Genomic DNA, 18,947 nt, shown 5'->3' on the forward strand with positions numbered 1-18,947 from the left:
AATATGCATCTGTAACAGAAAACCAAAGAACCTTGTCGTTGACAAAAGCTATGACTGTGTACACTGTTCTAGGAGTGACCTGACTAAACTTGTCTGTGGGGCCAGTGGCACAATGGATAACGTGTCTGACTACGGATCAGAAGATTCTAGTTTCGACTCCTGGCTGGCTCGTAACTATATTTAATTGATTGAAATCAAGCCGGGAATGATACTGTATACTTTTCATTGTGTCTGGCTGTTCTCTTTTCAAACACATTTTAGACTGATTTTATATGGGACTTTTCATCCCAACATCTCTGAGAAAAAAAATGTAGCTATTAATTACAAAAGGCATCATTTCAACATTTATAGATTTGTCTGTGATGTTTTTTTTAAGAAAGACTTTTCCCATATGGTCTATCGGTAAGGATTTCTGGTGTACGCACAGGTGTCATAGGTTCTACTCCCGGTATGGGATAGAAACCTTATTATTTGGCATGCACTTGTGTAACAACAGATTTTACCTGGCAGCAGTATCACACAACACAACAATATTCCCTCAGTTTTTTTTATTTTATTTTTATTTTATTTATTTAACCTTTATTTAACCAGGTAGGCAAATTGAGAACACGTTCTCATTTACAATTGCGACCTGGCCAAGATAAAGCAAAGCAGTTCGACACATACAACAACACATAGTTACACATGGAGTAAAACAAACATATAGTCAATAATACAGTGAAAAAAAAAAATAATAAGTCTATATACAATGTGAGCAAGTGAGGTGAGATAAGGGAGGTGAAGGCAAACAAATATATGTATAAATAAATAAAAATATAAAAGGCCATGGAGGCGAAGTGAGTACAACACAGCAAGTCAAATAGAAACTAAAAAAACACTGGAATGGTTGGTTTGCAGTGGAAGAAAGTGCAAAGTAGAGACAGAAATAATGGGGTGCAAAGGAGCAAAATAAATTAATAAATAAATACAGTAGGTAAAGAGGTAGTTGTTTGGGCTAAATTGTAGATGGGTTATGTACAGGTGCAGTAATCTATGAGCTGCTCTGACAGCTGGTGCTTAAAGCTAGTGAGGGAGATAGGTGTTTCCAGTTTCAGAGATTTTTGTAGTTCGTTCCAGTCATTGGCAGCAGAGAACTGGAAGGAGAGGCGTCCAAAGGAAGAATTGGTTTTGGGGGTGACTAGAGAGATATACCTGCTGGAGCGCGTGCTACAGGTAGGTGCTGCTATGGTGACCAGCGAGCTGAGATAAGGGGGGACTTTACCTAGCAGGGTCTTGTAGATGACCTGGAACCAGTGGGTTTGGCGACGAGTATGAAGCGAGGGCCAGCCAACGAGAGTGTACAGGTCGCAGTGGTGGGTAGTATATGGGGCTTTGGTGACAAAACGGATGGCACTGTGATAGACTGCATCCAATTTATTGAGTAGGGTTTTGGAGGCTATTTTGTAAATGACATCACCGAAGTCGAGGATTGGTAGGATGGTCAGTTTTACAAGGGTATGTTTGGCAGCATGAGTAAAGGATGCTTTGTTGCGGAATAGGAAGCCAATTCTAGATTTGACTTTGGATTGGAGATGTTTGATGTGAGTCTGGAAGGAGAGTTTACAGTCTAACCAGACACCTAGGTATTTGTAGTTGTCCACATATTCTAAGTCAGAGCCGTCCAAAGTAGTGATGTTGGACAGGCGGGCAGGAGCAGGCAGCGATCGGTTGAAGAGCATGCATTTGGTTTTACTTGTATTTAAGAGCAGTTGGAGGCCACGGAAGGAGAGTTGTATGGCATTGAAGCTCGCCTGGAGGGTTGTTAACACAGTGTCAAAAGAAGGGCCAGAAGTATACAGAATAGTGTCGTCTGCGTAGAGGTGGATCAGAGAATCACCAGCAGCAAGAGCGACATCATTGATGTAAACAGAGAAGAGAGTCGGTCCAAGAATTGAACCCTGTGGCACCCCCATAGAGACTGCCAGAGGCCCGGACAACAGACCCTCCGATTTGACACACTGAACTCGATCAGAGAAGTAGTTGGTGAACCAGGCGAGGCAATCATTAGAGAAACCAAGGCTGTCGAGTCTGCCAATGAGGATGTGGTGATTGACAGAGTCAAAGGCCTTGGCCAGGTCAATGAATACGGCTGCACAGTATTGTTTCCTATCGATGGCGGTTACGATATCGTTTATGACCTTGAGCGTGGCTGAGGTGCACCCATGACCAGCTCTGAAACCAGATTGCATAGCGGAGAAGGTGTGGTGGGATTCGAAATGGTCGGTAATCTGTTTGTTGACTTGGCTTTCGAAGACCTTAGAAAGGCAGGGTAGGATAGATATAGGTCTGTAGCAGTTAGGGTCAAGGGTGTCCCCCCCTTTGAAGAGGGGGATAACCGCAGCTGCTTTCCAATTTTTGGGGATCTCAGACGACACGAAAGAGAGGTTGAAGAGGCTAGTAATAGGGGTGGCAACAATTTCAGCAGATAGTTTTAGAAAGAAAGGTTCCAGATTATCTAGCCCGGCTGATTTGTAAGGGTCCAGATTTTGCAGCTCATTTAGAACATCAGCTGACTGTATTTGGGAGAAAGAGAAATGGGGAAGGCTTGGGCGAGTAGCAGAGGGGAGGGCAGTGCTGTTGTCCGGGGTAGGGGTAGCCAGGTGGAAAGCATGGCCAGCCGTAGAAAAATGCTTATTGAAATTCTCAATTATAGTGGATTTGTCGGTGGTGACAGTGTAACAGGAAATGTGACATGTTATGTAGATTCAAAATTGACAATGCTTTTTAAACGTTGAATACACTTCATGTTTGCAGTTCTTGCTCTGCAGTAAAATTCATGCAACAACAGGAGGATCAAATGAAGATATGCATCTGTAACAGAAAACCAAAGAACCTTGTCGTTGACAAAAGCTATGACTGTGTACACTGTTCTAGGAGTGACCTGACTTCAGCTTGTCTGTGGGGCAAGTGGCGCAATGGATAAAGTGTCTGACTACGGATCAGAAGATTCTAGGTTCGACTCCTGGCTGGCTCGTCACTATATTTAATTGATTGAAATCAAGCCGGGAATGATACTGTATACTTTTCATTGTGTCTGGCTGTTCTCTTTTCAAACACATTGTAGACTGATTTTATATGGGACTTTTCATCCCAACATCTCTGAGAAAAAAAATGTAGCTATTAATTACAAAAGGCATCATTTCAACATTTATAGATTTGTCTGTGATGTTTTTTTTAAGCAAGTCTTTTCCCATATGGTCTATCGGTAAGGATTTCTGGTGTACGCACAGGTGTCATAGGTTCTACTCCCGGTATGGGATAGAAACCTTATTATTTGGCATGCACTTGTGTAACAACAGATTTTACCTGGCAGCAGTATCACACAACACAACAATATTCCCTCAGTAACAGGAAATGTGAAATGTTATGTAGATTCAAAATTGACAATGCTTTTTAAACGTTGAATACACTTCATGTTTGCATTTCTTGCTCTGCAGTAAAATTCATGCAACAACAGGAGGATCAAATGAAGATATGCATCTGTAACAGAAAACCAAGGAACCTTGTCGTGACAGACGCTATGACTGTGTACACAGATCAGAAGATTCAAGGTTGAAATCCTGGCTGAATCAACACTGTCTTTAGTTGACCAAAATCAAGCTGGGAAAAATACTGTATACTTTTCATTGTGTCTGGCTTTTCTCTCTTCAAACACATTTTAGACTGATTTTATATTGGACTTTTCCCCAACATCTCTGAGAAAAAATATGGCGCTTTTAATTACAACAGGCATAATTTCAACATTTATAGTTTTGACCTTGATGTTTTTTTAAAGGAAATGTCTTCCCATATGGTCTAGCGGTAAGGATTCCTGGTTTTCACCCAGGTGGCCCGGGTTCAACTCCCGGTATGTGGAAGAACATCTTGTCGTGTGCCATGCACTTGTGTAACAAATTTTTTTAACTGGCTGCAGTATCACAGAACACAAAAATATTCCCTCAGGAAATGTGACATGTTATGTAGATTCAAAATTGACAAGGCTTTTTAAACGTTGAATACACTTCATGTTTGCAGTTCTTGCTCTGCAGTAAAATTCATGCAACAACAGGAGGATCAAATGAAGATATGCATCTGTAACAGAAAACCAAAGAACCTTGTCGTTGACAAAAGCTATGAATGTGTACACTGTTCTAGGAGTGACCTGACTTCAGCTTGTCTGTGGGGCCAGTGGCGCAATGGATAACGTGTCTGACTACGGATCAGACGATTCTAGTTTCGACTCCTGGCTGGCTCGTCACTATATTTAATTGATTGAAATCAAGCCGGGAATGATACTGTATACTTTTCATTGTGTCTGGCTGTTCTCTTTTCAAACACATTTTAGACTGATTTTATATGGGACTTTTCATCCCAACATCTCTGAGAAAAAAAATGGAGCTATTAATTACAAAAGGCATCATTTCAACATTTATAGATTTGTCTGTGATGTTTTTTTTAAGAAAGTCTTTTCCCATATGGTCTATCGGTAAGGATTTCTGGTGTACGCACAGGTGTCATAGGTTCTACTCCCGGTATGGGATAGAAACCTTATTATTTGGCATGCACTTGTGTAACAACAGATTTTACCTGGCAGCAGTATCAAACAACACAACAATATTCCCTCAGTAACAGGAAATGTGAAATGTTATGTAGATTCAAAATTGACAATGCTTTTTAAACGTTGAATACACTTTCATGTTTGCATTTCTTGCTCTGCAGTAAAATTCATGCAACAACAGGAGGATCAAATGAAGATATGCATCTGTAACAGAAAACCAAGGAACCTTGTCGTGACAGACGCTATGACTGTGTACACAGATCAGAAGATTCAAGGTTGAAATCCTGGCTGAATCAACACTGTCTTTAGTTGACCAAAATCAAGCTGGGAAAAATACTGTATACTTTTCATTGTGTCTGGCTGTTCTCTCTTCAAACACATTTTAGACTGATTTTATATTGGACTTTTCCCCAACATCTCTGAGAAAAAATATGGCGCTTTTAATTACAACAGGCATAATTTCAACATTTATAGTTTTGACCTTGATGTTTTTTTAAAGGAAATGTCTTCCCATATGGTGTAGCGGTAAGGATTCCTGGTTGTCATCCAGGTGGCCCGGGTTCAACTCCCGGTATGGGAAAGAACATCTTGTCGTGTGCCATGCACTTGTGTAACAACATTTTTTAACTGGCTGCAGTATCACACAACACAAAAATATTCCCTCAGGAAATGTGACATGTTATGTAGATTCAAAATTGACAAGGCTTTTTAAACGTTGAATACACTTCATGTTTGCAGTTCTTGCTCTGCAGTAAAATTCATGCAACAACAGGAGGATCAAATGAAGATATGCATCTGTAACAGAAAACCAAAGAACCTTGTCGTTGACAAAAGCTATGAATGTGTACACTGTTCTAGGAGTGACCTGACTTCAGCTTGTCTGTGGGGCCAGTGGCGCAATGGATAACGTGTCTGACTACGGATCAGACGATTCTAGTTTCGACTCCTGGCTGGCTCGTCACTATATTTAATTGATTGAAATCAAGCCGGGAATGATACTGTATACTTTTCATTGTGTCTGGCTGTTCTCTTTTCAAACACATTTTAGACTGATTTTATATGGGACTTTTCATCCCAACATCTCTGAGAAAAAAAATGGAGCTATTAATTACAAAAGGCATCATTTCAACATTTATAGATTTGTCTGTGATGTTTTTTTTAAGCAAGTCTTTTCCCATATGGTCTATCGGTAAGGATTTCTGGTGTACGCACAGGTGTCATAGGTTCTACTCCCGGTATGGGATAGAAACCTTATTATTTGGCATGCACTTGTGTAACAACAGATTTTACCTGGCAGCAGTATCACACAACACAACAATATTCCCTCAGTAACAGGAAATGTGAAATGTTATGTAGATTCAAAATTGACAATGCTTTTTAAACGTTGAATACACTTCATGTTTGCATTTCTTGCTCTGCAGTAAAATTCATGCAACAACAGGAGGATCAAATGAAGATATGCATCTGTAACAGAAAACCAAGGAACCTTGTCGTGACAGACGCTATGACTGTGTACACAGATCAGAAGATTCAAGGTTGAAATCCTGGCTGAATCAACACTGTCTTTAGTTGACCAAAATCAAGCTGGGAAAAATACTGTATACTTTTCATTGTGTCTGGCTTTTCTCTCTTCAAACACATTTTAGACTGATTTTATATTGGACTTTTCCCCAACATCTCTGAGAAAAAATATGGCGCTTTTAATTACAACAGGCATAATTTCAACATTTATAGTTTTGACCTTGATGTTTTTTTAAAGGAAATGTCTTCCCATATGGTCTAGCGGTAAGGATTCCTGGTTTTCACCCAGGTGGCCCGGGTTCAACTCCCGGTATGTGGAAGAACATCTTGTCGTGTGCCATGCACTTGTGTAACAAATTTTTTTAACTGGCTGCAGTATCACAGAACACAAAAATATTCCCTCAGGAAATGTGACATGTTATGTAGATTCAAAATTGACAAGGCTTTTTAAACGTTGAATACACTTCATGTTTGCAGTTCTTGCTCTGCAGTAAAATTCATGCAACAACAGGAGGATCAAATGAAGATATGCATCTGTAACAGAAAACCAAAGAACCTTGTCGTTGACAAAAGCTATGAATGTGTACACTGTTCTAGGAGTGACCTGACTTCAGCTTGTCTGTGGGGCCAGTGGCGCAATGGATAACGTGTCTGACTACGGATCAGACGATTCTAGTTTCGACTCCTGGCTGGCTCGTCACTATATTTAATTGATTGAAATCAAGCCGGGAATGATACTGTATACTTTTCATTGTGTCTGGCTGTTCTCTTTTCAAACACATTTTAGACTGATTTTATATGGGACTTTTCATCCCAACATCTCTGAGAAAAAAAATGGAGCTATTAATTACAAAAGGCATCATTTCAACATTTATAGATTTGTCTGTGATGTTTTTTTTAAGAAAGTCTTTTCCCATATGGTCTATCGGTAAGGATTTCTGGTGTACGCACAGGTGTCATAGGTTCTACTCCCGGTATGGGATAGAAACCTTATTATTTGGCATGCACTTGTGTAACAACAGATTTTACCTGGCAGCAGTATCAAACAACACAACAATATTCCCTCAGTAACAGGAAATGTGAAATGTTATGTAGATTCAAAATTGACAATGCTTTTTAAACGTTGAATACACTTTCATGTTTGCATTTCTTGCTCTGCAGTAAAATTCATGCAACAACAGGAGGATCAAATGAAGATATGCATCTGTAACAGAAAACCAAGGAACCTTGTCGTGACAGACGCTATGACTGTGTACACAGATCAGAAGATTCAAGGTTGAAATCCTGGCTGAATCAACACTGTCTTTAGTTGACCAAAATCAAGCTGGGAAAAATACTGTATACTTTTCATTGTGTCTGGCTGTTCTCTCTTCAAACACATTTTAGACTGATTTTATATTGGACTTTTCCCCAACATCTCTGAGAAAAAATATGGCGCTTTTAATTACAACAGGCATAATTTCAACATTTATAGTTTTGACCTTGATGTTTTTTTAAAGGAAATGTCTTCCCATATGGTGTAGCGGTAAGGATTCCTGGTTGTCATCCAGGTGGCCCGGGTTCAACTCCCGGTATGGGAAAGAACATCTTGTCGTGTGCCATGCACTTGTGTAACAACATTTTTTAACTGGCTGCAGTATCACACAACACAAAAATATTCCCTCAGGAAATGTGACATGTTATGTAGATTCAAAATTGACAAGGCTTTTTAAACGTTGAATACACTTCATGTTTGCAGTTCTTGCTCTGCAGTAAAATTCATGCAACAACAGGAGGATCAAATGAAGATATGCATCTGTAACAGAAAACCAAAGAACCTTGTCGTTGACAAAAGCTATGAATGTGTACACTGTTCTAGGAGTGACCTGACTTCAGCTTGTCTGTGGGGCCAGTGGCGCAATGGATAACGTGTCTGACTACGGATCAGACGATTCTAGTTTCGACTCCTGGCTGGCTCGTCACTATATTTAATTGATTGAAATCAAGCCGGGAATGATACTGTATACTTTTCATTGTGTCTGGCTGTTCTCCTTTCAAACACATTTTAGACTGATTTTATATGGGACTTTTCATCCCAACATCTCTGAGAAAAAAAATGGAGCTATTAATTACAAAAGGCATCATTTCAACATTTATAGATTTGTCTGTGATGTTTTTTTTAAGCAAGTCTTTTCCCATATGGTCTATCGGTAAGGATTTCTGGTGTACGCACAGGTGTCATAGGTTCTACTCCCGGTATGGGATAGAAACCTTATTATTTGGCATGCACTTGTGTAACAACAGATTTTACCTGGCAGCAGTATCACACAACACAACAATATTCCCTCAGTAACAGGAAATGTGAAATGTTATGTAGATTCAAAATTGACAATGCTTTTTAAACGTTGAATACACTTCATGTTTGCATTTCTTGCTCTGCAGTAAAATTCATGCAACAACAGGAGGATCAAATGAAGATATGCATCTGTAACAGAAAACCAAGGAACCTTGTCGTGACAGACGCTATGACTGTGTACACAGATCAGAAGATTCAAGGTTGAAATCCTGGCTGAATCAACACTGTCTTTAGTTGACCAAAATCAAGCTGGGAAAAATACTGTATACTTTTCATTGTGTCTGGCTTTTCTCTCTTCAAACACATTTTAGACTGATTTTATATTGGACTTTTCCCCAACATCTCTGAGAAAAAATATGGCGCTTTTAATTACAACAGGCATAATTTCAACATTTATAGTTTTGACCTTGATGTTTTTTTAAAGGAAATGTCTTCCCATATGGTCTAGCGGTAAGGATTCCTGGTTTTCACCCAGGTGGCCCGGGTTCAACTCCCGGTATGTGGAAGAACATCTTGTCGTGTGCCATGCACTTGTGTAACAAATTTTTTTAACTGGCTGCAGTATCACAGAACACAAAAATATTCCCTCAGGAAATGTGACATGTTATGTAGATTCAAAATTGACAAGGCTTTTTAAACGTTGAATACACTTCATGTTTGCAGTTCTTGCTCTGCAGTAAAATTCATGCAACAACAGGAGGATCAAATGAAGATATGCATCTGTAACAGAAAACCAAAGAACCTTGTCGTTGACAAAAGCTATGAATGTGTACACTGTTCTAGGAGTGACCTGACTTCAGCTTGTCTGTGGGGCCAGTGGCGCAATGGATAACGTGTCTGACTACGGATCAGACGATTCTAGTTTCGACTCCTGGCTGGCTCGTCACTATATTTAATTGATTGAAATCAAGCCGGGAATGATACTGTATACTTTTCATTGTGTCTGGCTGTTCTCTTTTCAAACACATTTTAGACTGATTTTATATGGGACTTTTCATCCCAACATCTCTGAGAAAAAAAATGGAGCTATTAATTACAAAAGGCATCATTTCAACATTTATAGATTTGTCTGTGATGTTTTTTTTAAGAAAGTCTTTTCCCATATGGTCTATCGGTAAGGATTTCTGGTGTACGCACAGGTGTCATAGGTTCTACTCCCGGTATGGGATAGAAACCTTATTATTTGGCATGCACTTGTGTAACAACAGATTTTACCTGGCAGCAGTATCAAACAACACAACAATATTCCCTCAGTAACAGGAAATGTGAAATGTTATGTAGATTCAAAATTGACAATGCTTTTTAAACGTTGAATACACTTTCATGTTTGCATTTCTTGCTCTGCAGTAAAATTCATGCAACAACAGGAGGATCAAATGAAGATATGCATCTGTAACAGAAAACCAAGGAACCTTGTCGTGACAGACGCTATGACTGTGTACACAGATCAGAAGATTCAAGGTTGAAATCCTGGCTGAATCAACACTGTCTTTAGTTGACCAAAATCAAGCTGGGAAAAATACTGTATACTTTTCATTGTGTCTGGCTGTTCTCTCTTCAAACACATTTTAGACTGATTTTATATTGGACTTTTCCCCAACATCTCTGAGAAAAAATATGGCGCTTTTAATTACAACAGGCATAATTTCAACATTTATAGTTTTGACCTTGATGTTTTTTTAAAGGAAATGTCTTCCCATATGGTGTAGCGGTAAGGATTCCTGGTTGTCATCCAGGTGGCCCGGGTTCAACTCCCGGTATGGGAAAGAACATCTTGTCGTGTGCCATGCACTTGTGTAACAACATTTTTTAACTGGCTGCAGTATCACACAACACAAAAATATTCCCTCAGGAAATGTGACATGTTATGTAGATTCAAAATTGACAAGGCTTTTTAAACGTTGAATACACTTCATGTTTGCAGTTCTTGCTCTGCAGTAAAATTCATGCAACAACAGGAGGATCAAATGAAGATATGCATCTGTAACAGAAAACCAAAGAACCTTGTCGTTGACAAAAGCTATGAATGTGTACACTGTTCTAGGAGTGACCTGACTTCAGCTTGTCTGTGGGGCCAGTGGCGCAATGGATAACGTGTCTGACTACGGATCAGACGATTCTAGTTTCGACTCCTGGCTGGCTCGTCACTATATTTAATTGATTGAAATCAAGCCGGGAATGATACTGTATACTTTTCATTGTGTCTGGCTGTTCTCTTTTCAAACACATTTTAGACTGATTTTATATGGGACTTTTCATCCCAACATCTCTGAGAAAAAAAATGGAGCTATTAATTACAAAAGGCATCATTTCAACATTTATAGATTTGTCTGTGATGTTTTTTTTAAGCAAGTCTTTTCCCATATGGTCTATCGGTAAGGATTTCTGGTGTACGCACAGGTGTCATAGGTTCTACTCCCGGTATGGGATAGAAACCTTATTATTTGGCATGCACTTGTGTAACAACAGATTTTACCTGGCAGCAGTATCACACAACACAACAATATTCCCTCAGTAACAGGAAATGTGAAATGTTATGTAGATTCAAAATTGACAATGCTTTTTAAACGTTGAATACACTTCATGTTTGCATTTCTTGCTCTGCAGTAAAATTCATGCAACAACAGGAGGATCAAATGAAGATATGCATCTGTAACAGAAAACCAAGGAACCTTGTCGTGACAGACGCTATGACTGTGTACACAGATCAGAAGATTCAAGGTTGAAATCCTGGCTGAATCAACACTGTCTTTAGTTGACCAAAATCAAGCTGGGAAAAATACTGTATACTTTTCATTGTGTCTGGCTGTTCTCTCTTCAAACACATTTTAGACTGATTTTATATTGGACTTTTCCCCAACATCTCTGAGAAAAAATATGGCGCTTTTAATTACAACAGGCATAATTTCAACATCTATAGTTTTGACCTTGATGTTTTTTTAAAGGAAATGTCTTCCCATATGGTCTAGCGGTAAGGATTCCTGGTTTTCACCCAGGTGGCCCGGGTTCAACTCCCGGTATGGGAAAGAACATCTTGTCGTGTGCCATGCACTTGTGTAACAACATATTTTAACTGGCTGCAGTATCACACAACACAAAAGTATTCCCTCAGGAAATGTGACATGTTATGTAGATTCAAAATTGACAAGGCTTTTTAAACGTTGAATACACTTCATGTTTGCAGTTCTTGCTCTGCAGTAAAATTCATGCAACAACAGGAGGATCAAATGAAGATATGCATCTGTAACAGAAAACCAAAGAACCTTGTCGTTGACAAAAGCTATGACTGTGTACACTGTTCTAGGAGTGACCTGACTTCAGCTTGTCTGTGGGGCAAGTGGCGCAATGGATAAAGTGTCTGACTACGGATCAGAAGATTCTAGGTTCGACTCCTGGCTGGCTCGTCACTATATCTAATTGATTGAAATCAAGCCGGGAATGATACTGTATACTTTTCATTGTGTCTGGCTGTTCTCTTTTCAAACACATTGTAGACTGATTTTATATGGGACTTTTCATCCCAACATCTCTGAGAAAAAAAATGTAGCTATTAATTACAAAAGGCATCATTTCAACATTTATAGATTTGTCTGTGATGTTTTTTTTAAGAAAGTCTTTTCCCATATGGTCTATCGGTAAGGATTTCTGGTGTACGCACAGGTGTCATAGGTTCTACTCCCGGTATGGGATAGAAACCTTATTATTTGGCATGCACTTGTGTAACAACAGATTTTACCTGGCAGCAGTATCACACAACACAACAATATTCCCTCAGTAACAGGAAATGTGAAATGTTATGTAGATTCAAAATTGACAATGCTTTTTAAACGTTGAATACACTTCATGTTTGCATTTCTTGCTCTGCAGTAAAATTCATGCAACAACAGGAGGATCAAATGAAGATATGCATCTGTAACAGAAAACCAAGGAACCTTGTCGTGACAGACGCTATGACTGTGTACACAGATCAGAAGATTCAAGGTTGAAATCCTGGCTGAATCAACACTGTCTTTAGTTGACCAAAATCAAGCTGGGAAAAATACTGTATACTTTTCATTGTGTCTGGCTTTTCTCTCTTCAAACACATTTTAGACTGATTTTATATTGGACTTTTCCCCAACATCTCTGAGAAAAAATATGGCGCTTTTAATTACAACAGGCATAATTTCAACATTTATAGTTTTGACCTTGATGTTTTTTTAAAGGAAATGTCTTCCCATATGGTCTAGCGGTAAGGATTCCTGGTTTTCACCCAGGTTTCCCGGGTTCAACTCCCGGTATGGGGAAGAACATCTTGTCGTGTGCCATGCACTTGTGTAACAACATTTTTTAACTGGCTGCAGTATCACACAACACAAAAATATTCCCTCAGGAAATGTGACGTGTTATGTAGATTCAAAATTGACAAGGTTTTTTAAACGTTGAATACACTTCATGTTTGCAGTTCTTGCTCTGCAGTAAAATTCATGCAACAACAGGAGGATCAAATGAAGATATGCATCTGTTACAGAAAACCAAAGAACCTTGTCGTTGACAAAAGCTATGAATGTGTACACTGTTCTAGGAGTGACCTGACTTCAGCTTGTCTGTGGGGCCAGTGGCGCAATGGATAACGTGTCTGACTACGGATCAGACGATTCTAGTTTCGACTCCTGGCTGGCTCGTCACTATATTTAATTGATTGAAATCAAGCCGGGAATGATACTGTATACTTTTCATTGTGTCTGGCTGTTCTCTTTTCAAACACATTTTAGACTGATTTTATATGGGACTTTTCATCCCAACATCTCTGAGAAAAAAAATGGAGCTATTAATTACAAAAGGCATCATTTCAACATTTATAGATTTGTCTGTGATGTTTTTTTTAAGAAAGTCTTTTCCCATATGGTCTATCGGTAAGGATTTCTGGTGTACGCACAGGTGTCATAGGTTCTACTCCCGGTATGGATAGAAATCTTATTATTTGGCATGCACTTGTGTAACAACAGATTTTACCTGGCAGCAGTATCACACAACACAACAATATTCCCTCAGTAACAGGAAATGTGAAATGTTATGTAGATTCAAAATTGACAATGCTTTTTAAACGTTGAATACACTTCATGTTTGCATTTCTTGCTCTGCAGTAAAATTCATGCAACAACAGGAGGATCAAATGAAGATATGCATCTGTAACAGAAAACCAAGGAACCTTGTCGTGACAGACGCTATGACTGTGTACACAGATCAGAAGATTCAAGGTTGAAATCCTGGCTGAATCAACACTGTCTTTAGTTGACCAAAATCAAGCTGGGAAAAATACTGTATACTTTTCATTGTGTCTGGCTGTTCTCTCTTCAAACACATTTTAGACTGATTTTATATGGGACTTTTCATCCCAACATCTCTGAGAAAAAATATGGCGCTTTTAATTACAACAGGCATAATTTCAACATTTATAGTTTTGACCTTGATGTTTTTTTAAAGGAAATGTCTTCCCATATGGTGTAGCGGTAAGGATTCCTGGTTGTCATCCAGGTGGCCCGGGTTCAACTCCCGGTATGGGAAAGAACATCTTGTCGTGTGCCATGCACTTGTGTAACAACATTTTTTAACTGGCTGCAGTATCACACAACACAAAAATATTCCCTCAGGAAATGTGACATGTTATGTAGATTCAAAATTGACAAGGCTTTTTAAACGTTGAATACACTTCATGTTTGCAGTTCTTGCTCTGCAGTAAAATTCATGCAACAACAGGAGGATCAAATGAAGATATGCATCTGTAACAGAAAACCAAAGAACCTTGTCGTTGACAAAAGCTATGAATGTGTACACTGTTCTAGGAGTGACCTGACTTCAGCTTGTCTGTGGGGCCAGTGGCGCAATGGATAACGTGTCTGACTACGGATCAGAAGATTCTAGGTTCGACTCCTGGCTGGCTCGTCACTATATCTAATTGATTGAAATCAAGCCGGGAATGATACTGTATACTTTTCATTGTGTCTGGCTGTTCTCTTTTCAAACACATTGTAGACTGATTTTATATGGGACTTTTCATCCCAACATCTCTGAGAAAAAAAATGTAGCTATTAATTACAAAAGGCATCATTTCAACATTTATAGATTTGTCTGTGATGTTTTTTTTAAGAAAGTCTTTTCCCATATGGTCTATCGGTAAGGATTTCTGGTGTACGCACAGGTGTCATAGGTTCTACTCCCGGTATGGGATAGAAACCTTATTATTTGGCATGCACTTGTGTAACAACAGATTTTACCTGGCAGCAGTATCACACAACACAACAATATTCCCCCAGCAACAGGAAATGTGAAATGTTATGTAGATTCAAAATTGACAATGCTTTTTAAACGTTGAATACACTTCATGTTTGCATTTCTTGCTCTGCAGTAAAATTCATGCAACAACAGGAGGATCAAATGAAGATAAGCATCTGTAACAGAAAACCAAGGAACCTTGTCGTGACAGACGCTATTACTGTGTACACAGATCAGAAGATTCAAGGTTGAAATCCTGGCTGAATCAACACTGTCTTTAGTTGACCAAAATCAAGCTGGGAAAAATACTGTATACTTTTCATTGTGTCTGGCTGTTCTCTCTTCAAACACATTTTAGACTGATTTTATATTGGACTTTTCCCCAACATCTCTGAGAAAAAATATGGCGCTTTTAATTACAACAGGCATAATTTCAACATTTATAGTTTTGACCTTGATGTTTTTTTAAAGGAAATGTCTTCCCATATGGTCTAGCGGTAAGGATTCCTGGTTTTCACAGAGGTGGCCCGGGTTCAACTCCCGGTATGGGAAAGAACATCTTGTCGTGTGCCATGCACTTGTGTAACAACATTTTTTAACTGGCTGCAGTATCACAGAACACAAAAATATTCCCTCAGGAAATGTGACATGTTATGTAGATTCAAAATTGACAAGGCTTTTTAAAGGTTGAATACACTTCATGTTTGCAGTTCTTGCTCTGCAGTAAAATTCATGCAACAACAGGAGGATCAAATGAAGATATGCATCTGTAACAGAAAACCAAAGAACCTTGTCGTTGACAAAAGCTATGAATGTGTACACTGTTCTAGGAGTGACCTGACTTCAGCTTGTCTGTGGGGCCAGTGGCGCAATGGATAACGTGTCTGACTACGGATCAGACGATTCTAGTTTCGACTCCTGGCTAGCTTGTCACTATATTTAATTGATTGAAATCAATCCGGGAATGATACTGTATACTTTTCATTGTGTCTGGCTGTTCTCTTTTCAAACACATTTTAGACTGATTTTATATGGGACTTTTCATCCCAACATCTCTGAGAAAAAAAATGGAGCTATTAATTACAAAAGGCATCATTTCAACATTTATAGATTTGTCTGTGATGTTTTTTTTAAGAAAGTCTTTTCCCATATGGTCTATCGGTAAGGATTTCTGGTGTACGCACAGGTGTCATAGGTTCTACTCCCGGTATGGGATAGAAACCTTATTATTTGGCATGCACTTGTGTAACAACAGATTCTACCTGGCAGCAGTATCACACAACACAACAATATTCCCTCAGTAACAGGAAATGTGAAATGTTATGTAGATTCAAAATTGACAATGCTTTTTAAACGTTGAATACACTTTCATGTTTGCATTTCTTGCTCTGCAGTAAAATTCATGCAACAACAGGAGGATCAAATGAAGATATGCATCTGTAACAGAAAACCAAGGAACCTTGTCGTGACAGACGCTATGACTGTGTACACAGATCAGAAGATTCAAGGTTGAAATCCTGGCTGAATCAACACTGTCTTTAGTTGACCAAAATCAAGCTGGGAAAAATACTGTATACTTTTCATTGTGTCTGGCTGTTCTCTCTTCAAACACATTTTACACTGATTTTATATTGGACTTTTCCCCAACATCTCTGAGAAAAAATATGGCGCTTTTAATTACAACAGGCATAATTTCAACATTTATAGTTTTGACCTTGATGTTTTTTTAAAGGAAATGTCTTCCATATGGTCTAGCGGTAAGGATTCCTGGTTTTCACCCAGGTGGCCCGGGTTCAAATCCCGGTATGGGAAAGAACATCTTGTCGTGTGCCATGCACTTGTGTAACAACATTTTTTAACTGGCTGCAGTATCACAGAACACAAAAATATTCCCTCAGGAAATGTGACATGTTATGTAGATTCAAAATTGACAAGGCTTTTTAAACGTTGAATACACTTCATGTTTGCAGTTCTTGCTCTGCAGTAAAATTTGTGCAACAACAGGAGGATCAAATGAAGATATGCATCTGTAACAGAAAACCAAAGAACCTTGTCGTTGACAAAAGCTATGAATGTGTACACTGTTCTAGGAGTGACCTGACTTCAGCTTGTCTGTGGGGCCAGTGGCGCAATGGATAACGTGTCTGACTACGGATCAGACGATTCTAGTTTCGACTCCTGGCTGGCTCGTCACTATATTTAATTGATTGAAATCAAGCCGGGAATGATACTGTATACTTTTCATTGTGTCTGGCTGTTCTCTTTTCAAACACATTTTAGACTGATTTTATATGGGACTTTTCATCCCAACATCTCTGAGAAAAAAAATGGAGCTATTAATTACAAAAGGCATCATTTCAACATTTATAGATTTGTCTGTGATGTTTTTTTTAAGCAAGTCTTTTCCCATATGGTCTATCGGTAAGGATTTCTGGTGTACGCACAGGTGTCATAGGTTCTACTCCCGGTATGGGATAGAAACCTTATTATTTGGCATGCACTTGTGTAACAACAGATTTTACCTGGCAGCAGTATCACACAACACAACAATATTCCCTCAGTAACAGGAAATGTGAAATGTTATGTAGATTCAAAATTGACAATGCTTTTTAAACGTTGAATACACTTCATGTTTGCATTTCTTGCTCTGCAGTAAAATTCATGCAACAACAGGAGGATCAAATGAAGATATGCATCTGTAACAGAAAACCAAGGAACCTTGTCGTGACAGACGCTATGACTGTGTACACAGATCAGAAGATTCAAGGTTGAAATCCTGGCTGAATCAACACTGTCTTTAGTTGACCAAAATCAAGCTGGGAAAAATACTGTATACTTTTCATTGTGTCTGGCTGTTCTCTCTTCAAACACATTTTAGACTGATTTTATATTGGACTTTTCCCCAACATCTCTGAGAAAAAATATGGCGCTTTTAATTACAACAGGCATAATTTCAACATTTATAGTTTTGACCTTGATGTTTTTTTAAAGGAAATGTCTTCCCATATGGTCTAGCGGTAAGGATTCCTGGTTTTCACCCAGGTGGCCCGGGTTCAACTCCCGGTATGGGAAAGGACATCTTGTCGTGTGCCATGCACTTGTGTAACAACATTTTTTAACTGGCTGCAGTATCACACAACACAAAAGTATTCCCTCAGGAAATGTGACATGTTATGTAGATTCAAAATTGACAAGGCTTTTTAAACGTTGAATACACTTCATGTTTGCAGTTCTTGCTCTGCAGTAAAATTCATGCAACAACAGGAGGATCAAATGAAGATATGCATCTGTAACAGAAAACCAAAGAACCTTGTCGTTGACAAAAGCTATGACTGTGTACACTGTTCTAGGAGTGACCTGACTTTAGGTTGTCTGTGGGGCAAGTGGCGCAGTGGATAAAGTGTCTGACTACGGATCAGAAGATTCTAGGTTCGACTCCTGGCTGGCTCGTCACTATGTTTAATTGATTGAAATTTAGCCGGGAATGATACTGTATACTTTTCATTGTGTCTGGCTGTTCTCTTTTCAAACACATTTTAGACTGATTTTATATGGGACTTTTCATCCCAACATCTCTGAGAAAAAAAATGGAGCTATTAATTACAAAAGGCATCATTTCAACATTTATAGATTTGTCTGTGATGTTTTTTTTAAGAAAGTCTTTTCCCATATGGTCTATCGGTAAGGATTTCTGGTGTACGCACAGGTGTCATAGGTTCTACTCCCGGTATGGGATAGAAACCTTATTATTTGGCATGCACTTGTGTAACAACAGATTTTACCTGGCAGCAGTATCACACAACACAACAATATTCCCTCAGTAACAGGAAATGTGAAATGTTATGTAGATTCAAAATTGACAATGCTTTTTAAACGTTGAATACACTTTCATGTTTGCATTTCTTGCTCTGCAGTTAAATTCATGCAACAACAGGAGGATCAAATGAAGATATGCATCTGTAACAGAAAACCAAGGAACCTTGTCGTGACAGACGCTATGACTGTGTACACAGATCAGAAGATTCAAGGTTGAAATCCTGGCTGAATCAACACTGTCTTTAGTTGACCAAAATCAAGCTGGGAAAAATACTGTATACTTTTCATTGTGTCTGGCTGTTCTCTCTTCAAACACATTTTAGACTGATTTTATATGGGACTTTTCATCCCAACATCTCTGAGAAAAAAAATGGAGCTATTAATTACAAAAGGCATCATTTCAACATTTATAGATTTGTCTGTGATGTTTTATTTAAGAAAGTC

General features: G+C 38.7%; 12 non-coding genes across 12 annotated transcripts; all 12 read left to right on the forward strand.

Moving 5' to 3' along the window:
- Nucleotides 1–3,823: 3,823 nt before the first annotated feature.
- Nucleotides 3,824–3,896, forward strand: trnae-uuc (transfer RNA glutamic acid (anticodon UUC)). Its single transcript has one exon. It is a non-coding gene; the product is annotated as a tRNA-Glu (tRNA).
- A 1,188-nt stretch (nt 3,897–5,084) lies between these two features.
- On the forward strand, nt 5,085–5,156 carry trnad-guc (transfer RNA aspartic acid (anticodon GUC)). Its single transcript has one exon. It is a non-coding gene; the product is annotated as a tRNA-Asp (tRNA).
- Nucleotides 5,157–6,344: 1,188 nt separating this feature from the next.
- Nucleotides 6,345–6,417, forward strand: trnae-uuc (transfer RNA glutamic acid (anticodon UUC)). The gene has a single exon. It is a non-coding gene; the product is annotated as a tRNA-Glu (tRNA).
- Nucleotides 6,418–7,605: 1,188 nt separating this feature from the next.
- Nucleotides 7,606–7,677, forward strand: trnad-guc (transfer RNA aspartic acid (anticodon GUC)). The gene has a single exon. It is a non-coding gene; the product is annotated as a tRNA-Asp (tRNA).
- Nucleotides 7,678–8,865: 1,188 nt separating this feature from the next.
- trnae-uuc (transfer RNA glutamic acid (anticodon UUC)) lies at nt 8,866–8,938 on the forward strand. Its single transcript has one exon. It is a non-coding gene; the product is annotated as a tRNA-Glu (tRNA).
- A 1,188-nt stretch (nt 8,939–10,126) lies between these two features.
- On the forward strand, nt 10,127–10,198 carry trnad-guc (transfer RNA aspartic acid (anticodon GUC)). The gene has a single exon. It is a non-coding gene; the product is annotated as a tRNA-Asp (tRNA).
- A 1,188-nt stretch (nt 10,199–11,386) lies between these two features.
- trnae-uuc (transfer RNA glutamic acid (anticodon UUC)) lies at nt 11,387–11,458 on the forward strand. The gene has a single exon. It is a non-coding gene; the product is annotated as a tRNA-Glu (tRNA).
- Nucleotides 11,459–12,646: 1,188 nt separating this feature from the next.
- Nucleotides 12,647–12,719, forward strand: trnae-uuc (transfer RNA glutamic acid (anticodon UUC)). The gene has a single exon. It is a non-coding gene; the product is annotated as a tRNA-Glu (tRNA).
- Nucleotides 12,720–13,907: 1,188 nt separating this feature from the next.
- Nucleotides 13,908–13,979, forward strand: trnad-guc (transfer RNA aspartic acid (anticodon GUC)). Its single transcript has one exon. It is a non-coding gene; the product is annotated as a tRNA-Asp (tRNA).
- Nucleotides 13,980–14,284: 305 nt separating this feature from the next.
- Nucleotides 14,285–14,357, forward strand: trnar-acg (transfer RNA arginine (anticodon ACG)). The gene has a single exon. It is a non-coding gene; the product is annotated as a tRNA-Arg (tRNA).
- Nucleotides 14,358–16,427: 2,070 nt separating this feature from the next.
- Nucleotides 16,428–16,499, forward strand: trnae-uuc (transfer RNA glutamic acid (anticodon UUC)). Its single transcript has one exon. It is a non-coding gene; the product is annotated as a tRNA-Glu (tRNA).
- A 1,188-nt stretch (nt 16,500–17,687) lies between these two features.
- On the forward strand, nt 17,688–17,759 carry trnae-uuc (transfer RNA glutamic acid (anticodon UUC)). The gene has a single exon. It is a non-coding gene; the product is annotated as a tRNA-Glu (tRNA).
- Nucleotides 17,760–18,947: the final 1,188 nt, after the last annotated feature.

This window comes from Salvelinus fontinalis, unplaced genomic scaffold, assembly GCF_029448725.1.
Source record: "Salvelinus fontinalis isolate EN_2023a unplaced genomic scaffold, ASM2944872v1 scaffold_1374, whole genome shotgun sequence".
Lineage (NCBI taxonomy): Eukaryota > Metazoa > Chordata > Actinopteri > Salmoniformes > Salmonidae > Salvelinus > Salvelinus fontinalis.